This window comes from Erpetoichthys calabaricus, chromosome 8 (assembly GCF_900747795.2).
Source record: "Erpetoichthys calabaricus chromosome 8, fErpCal1.3, whole genome shotgun sequence".
Taxonomy (NCBI): Eukaryota; Metazoa; Chordata; class Cladistia; order Polypteriformes; family Polypteridae; genus Erpetoichthys; species Erpetoichthys calabaricus.
The window spans coordinates 196,341,880-196,348,086 of record NC_041401.2 but is presented as its reverse complement, the minus strand read 5'-3'; positions in this window follow the sequence as shown (position 1 = coordinate 196,348,086).

The following is a 6,207-nucleotide window of genomic DNA, read 5'->3' as shown; positions in this document are numbered from 1 at the left end:
AGTTTGCATGTTCTCACTGTGTGTGCGTGGGTTTCCTCCGGGCGCTCCGGTTTCCTCCCACAGTCCAAAGACATGCACGTTAGGTGGATTGGCGATTCTAAATTGGCCCTAGTGTGTGCTTGGTGTGTGGGTGTGTTTGTGTGTGTCCTGCGGTGGGTTGGCACCCTGCCCGAGATTGATTCCTGCCTTGTGCCCTGTGTTGTCTGGGATTGGCTCCAGCAGACCCCGTGACCCTGTGTTCGGATTCAGCGGGTTGGAGAATGGATGGATGGAAGTAAGTTAAAGACACAGTGGCCATCAGATGTGCAGCTCAACAGGATTTAGGGTTACCAGCCGTTCGGCAAATCCTCCTTTTTGGCGTTGTGTCCTCCGTCCGGCAGGCATTGCCTAAAAAGGTGAAAATGTCTGACTTTAATCAATCACTGACTTGACGGGTTATTGGTTGAATTTGCAGGCTATCATCGCTGTGTGTTACATAAATCATCTGTTTTATCGAAAACAAAACACGGTTATGTGCTACTCGGCCTATTTCCAGCAAATAAGAGGCTATTGCAGTTATTCCCTGAGCTGAAGGCACGCTTTCAGAGCATTTTATATATAAACTAGCCATGTGCGCCCAACTACGTTGCGCAGGTTAAAGTTGTCTGTGAAGGGCTCCCTGTTTAAACGCGGCTGTCAGTCATGAACTGGGCCCTTCGTCGCACAGCATTATGATTTTTTATAAGGGAAACAAAATTACAAAACAAAATCCTTGGACATTGATTCGATAGGAACGGCCTACTCGGAATCACTGTCTGAATAGTAATTATGTGGTGGTGGAGGAGCATTTCTGCTTCTCTCCGTTCACAGTCCGTCTCGTTTTCACGACGCTGTCGTTTCCTCTCACGATCTCTTCTGAACCTTTCTCCAATCTCGCAAGTTGCTTTGTGGCAATCCAAAGAGTAAGGCAATATACACGGAGCAATGGTTATTAAAGGGGGACACATAGGTATCCAGGCTCTTTTAAAGCATAAATAGGGATCACTTCACTGACATGTGAGCAAGCCAGGGTACAACTGTGAGACACGCAGCACTCGCCGGCTACAACGTAACAATAATAATTTCCGGAACGTGCTGTTATGTTGTCATTCATTTTACCCACTTTCTTTCATTCATATGTTACGTAGGCAAGTATCTTTTATCTTCGGCAATCTCATTCTCTAACCAGGCCTCAGGAGCTAACCAGCGTAACACTGTCCACCACCCCTTTCGTTATTCCGGCACATTGTTGACATCCGTGAGTAACAACAACGTACTAAACTGGAAGGTGGTCTACGCATGCGTGGAATTCATGGACAAACAAAGATCAAGATCCAAATGAAGATTATATATAAAGATTAGTTAATTTAAAGCACAACAATTTGTTTAGTTTGAATGTCTGTGTTTTGAGGTGTGACTGGAGTACTACAGTCTTCAGTAGTATAAGCCTGGAGGAGATTCTTAATGCAATGCCTATGTTTTAGCTGACTCTCTACTGCCATCTAGTGCTTCTTCTTCTAATTGATTCGCGGACAAACAAAGATCAAGATCCAAATGAAGATTATATATAAAGATTAGTTAATTTAAAGCACAACAATTTGTTTTGTTTGAATGTCTGTGTTTTGAGGTGTGACTGGAGTACTACAGTCTTCAGTAGTATAAGCCTGGAGGAGATTCTTAATGCAATGCCTATGTTTTAGCTGACTCTCAACTGCCATCTAGTGCTTCTTCTTCTCATTGATTCGCGGACAAACAAAGATCAAGATCCAAATGAAGATTATAAATAGAGATGTCTACGCGTGGAAGTGTGTGTGTGTGTCCAGCCTGGAAGTGAGAGGTGGAGCTTGGGTAAGGGCTCCGCCTCCAAGGAAACGGAAAACTCGCTTAGCCGCTAATAACACAAGCGAGGCGAGCACATCAACAAAAAGAAATTTCAGTAGAAAGACAAAAGTCGCTTAGGTGCTGACGTCGGCAAAACGGTATCCCTTTTACTGTTCCTCCCGCTACAATACACAAGCGATGCGAGCACGTCGGCAAAACGAATCCTCCTAGGAGAGATATGCCCAGAGGAGTTCCTTTCAATTACCTGACATCTCTACATTTCAATATTTTTTTCTGATGATTTCAATAGTTTCTAGGACCCCGGGCTTTTTACAGCACAGGCTTACACAGCTAGTACATTATAAATACTGATTGTGAATTTTTCCAAGAACAGATTATTCAGTTCGCTGACGTCAGTATGTCAGGCGAAACGTGCAGCTATTGAAAGGGAAGAAACATCGGCGTTGGAGCTTTGTAGCATCCTACAGTCGACAAAGCAAACTCGGCCTAACAGACAGAGTGAAACTTTTATTTTCCAGAAAGTGAGAGAACTTATGAAAAAACTGCTGAAGATGGCTGAGATGAAGAAGGCAAGACCAAGGGTGTGTTAATTATTTGGAAAAGTGGGTGACCCCCTTCAATGAATTTCAATGTTTTCATTGGATTTTTTTAAACATTGTGAAAGATGATCTGTTGCCATGCGTGCAGTTTATGAGCGAAAAGGGTATTGTAGACGATGTTCAGTTGTTTGACCAGTACTGCAACCTGAAATCATTCGCAGGACAGAAAGATGACAAGTTATTCAACAGTCTCCTTCATGAATGGCGGTGTTCATACTTTCAACGTTGTGCAAATGAGGCCTGTTACTCAGAGCTGCTTCAAATCTGCAAATGTTTCTTTTGTGTTCCTGTGCACAATGCCAGCGTTGAAAGAGCATTTTCCTTGATCAACGCACAGTGGACAAAATAGAGGAATAGACTGCCAGTTGACTCTCTCGGAGGAATTCTTCTTACAGAGTACAATTTTAAGCACATTTCTTGTCTGGAGTTCCACGCCTGTGTTGCCGGAACGATGAACTGCTGTGAAAAGACGTCTCGTCTGAAAAATATAAAACTGCATACCATATATACTCACATATAAGCCGGGTCTTGAAACCCGAAAAATCGATCATAAAATCAGATCCCGACTTATACACCCATTCAAAAATGCTCCCTTTAATTTAATCTTCTTGTCTCCTCCAATCTCGCACCAGTTTCTCAGACACATCGAATGTTGTTGCAGCAGTGCAGTTACCAATGTCTTTTGCTACTTCAACGACTTTTAATTTAAAACCAGCTTCATATTTCCTTCTGATTAAATGCTCCATCATAAATAAAGGGATTCTCCTACGATAAAAGTGTATGAGGGTGTGAGATACAAAAAACACAAATCAGTACAGACGGCACTTTGGAATAGTTTGGGTATTAATTACCGTGTGGTCACATAGGCACCGTAAAGAGAGAGAGGGAGAGGTTAGGAGCACACGGCTGATACAGAGCATTGCTGCACCCACATAGAACAAAAACGCCGTATGCTTCGTGGTTCCTCTCTCAGGTGGGCGTTAGCATACCATAATCTCTTGGACCAATAGCATGAGTTTTCCACATTCGACTTTTACGACCAACATTATAAAATAGCAGAAATTATATGATAAAATCAAGTCCCGACTTATCCGCGGGAGAACTTATCCACGAGTATATACAGTAGTTAAACTATAACTTTTAATTTTGATGACTCATTTTGTGACCTGTCAATTTAGTTGTTTTTAAAGTTTTCATTGTAACACACAGTTCACACTGTGTTTCGTGACTAGAACAGGACGCGTTCTCCTTTGTCCTCCTTTATGACCTTCAGTGTCCTCATTTGGGTTCGCAGGTATCTGGTAACCCTAAACAGGAAAGAGCAGGTAAGGAGTCAGTTCACATGGACATTTTGAATTTGTACCCAATGATCGTTTTGTTTTTGTTTTTTTCACTGGATCATTCATCTCCAGTCTTCGCCAATTTAGGGCCAACTGAGTTGAGGTGAAGTGTGCTTACAGCTGAGGACCATAGGAAAACAATAGGGTCATAATGTTCACGAAATTAACAAAACCCAGCCCCAGTAATGAATCATTCTTTATTATCAATTTTATTTCACAGGGTCACATGTATTTTCTGACTCGTGGATGGCCCTTCATGGTTTGTTTTGATCAGTGCCACTCCACATGGCTAATGCATTCAGTCCACGCCGCCTTTCCTTACACCAGTGTTTCTCAAGTTCTGGCTTTTTAAGTTCATTGATGACCCACTAGCAGTAATTATAAACTGCCTCCTTGGTGAAATGACCGCCCTCACTCCCCAGGGGTGAAACAAGCACACTTAAACATGGTAAACATCGTGCAGCACTGCCAATTGCTTAGGCGGTCCACTACAACCCACCGGTACTCACTCGCAAGCCAACAATGGCAACCAGGGAAGGTGCGCAACTCTGTGGTTGAGAAACACTGTGTGGACTTGCCATGCAATCACTGAGACATGAAGATCAGTTTGTGTTACTTCATAGTGACAGTTAATGTACAGTCATGTGAAAAAGTTTGGGACCCCCACTCAGCCGCCATAATAATGGACTCGCCTTTCAACAATAAAGGTAACAGGTGTGTCTTTCATTTCCTAGGAACATCTGAGTACTGCGGTGTTTTCCAAACAAAGATTTTTAGTGACGCAGTATTTAGTTGTATGAAATTAAATCAAATGTGAAAATCTGGCTGTGCAAAAATGTGTGTCCCCTTGTCATTGTGCTGATTTGAATGTCTGTCACTGCTCAATGCTGATTGGTTGGTTGATGAGCTCATTAAGCCTTGAACTTCATAGACAGGTGTGTCCAATCATGAGATATAAAGGGATTTAAGGTGGTCAGTTACAAGTTGGGCTTCCTTCCCTTTGACTCTCCTCTGAAGAGTGACAGCATGGGATCCTCAAAGCAACTCTCCAAATATCTGAAAACAAAGATTGTTGAGTCTCCTGGTTTAGGGGAAGGCTACAAAAAGCCATCTCAGAGGTTTAAACTGTCAGTTTCTGTAACGGTAAGGAATGGAATCAGGTAATGGAAGGCCACAGGCACAGTTGCTGTTAAACCCAGCAGGTCTGGCAGGCCAAGAAAAATACAGGAGCGGCAAATGAGCAGGATTGTGAGAATGGTGACAGACAACCCACAGATCACCTCCACAGATCTGCAAGAACATCTTGCTACAGATGGTGTATCTGTACATCGTTCTACAGTTCAGCACAATTTGCACAAAGAACATCTGTATGGCAGGGTGATGAGAGAGAAGCCCTTTCTGCACTCACACCACAAACAGAGTCGCTTGTTGTATGCCAATGCTCATTTAGACAAGTCAGATTCATTTGGGAACAAAGTGCTTTGGACTGATGAGACACAAATGGAGTTATTTGGTCAGAACAAAAAGCGCTTTGCATGGCGGAAGAAGAACACCGCATTCCAAGAAAAACACCTGCTACCTACTGTCAAATTTGGTGGAGGTTCCATCATGCTGTGGGCTGTGTGGCCAGTTCAGAGACTGGGGCCCTTGTTAAAGTCGAGGGTCACATGAATTCAACCCAATATCAACAAATTCTTCAGGATAATGTTCAAGCATCAGTCACAAAGTTGAAGTTACGCAGGAGTTGGATACTCCAACAAGACAACGACCCGAAACACAGTTGGAAATCTACAAAGGCATTCATGCAAAGGGAGAAGTACAATGTTCTGGAATGGCCGTCACAGTCCCCTAATTTGAAGCAGGCTGTCCATCAAATTGAACTGAACTGGAGAGATTTGGTATGAAGAATGTTCAACAAGACCTCCATCCAGAATCAGACACTCATCAGAGGCTATAGGAGGACAGCGTCTAGAGGACAAAAGGAGGCTTAACTAAGTATTAATATCATATCTCTGTTGGGGGGCCCACATTTATGCACCTGTCTAATTTTGTTATGATGCAAATTGCATATTTTCTGTTAATCCAATAAACTTAATGTCACTGCTGAAATCCTACTGTGTCCATAAGGCATGTCGTATATTAAAAGGAAGTTGCTACTTTGAAAGCTCAGCCAATGAGAAACGAAAATCGAAAGAATTAAGAGGGGGTCCCAAACTTTTTCATATGACTGTATTCATACCGGTGACCTACATCAGACCTACAGAGAGCCTCAGTTAAAATAACCTGCACCCTTTGTGAACAACACACGGCCAATGTGACATACAGCCAGATGGCCAGTCCCAAATGGAGCCGTAATTTGGAGCATAACTATATTCACAAAAACTTCCTCAGATGTTCAGGTTTGTGTG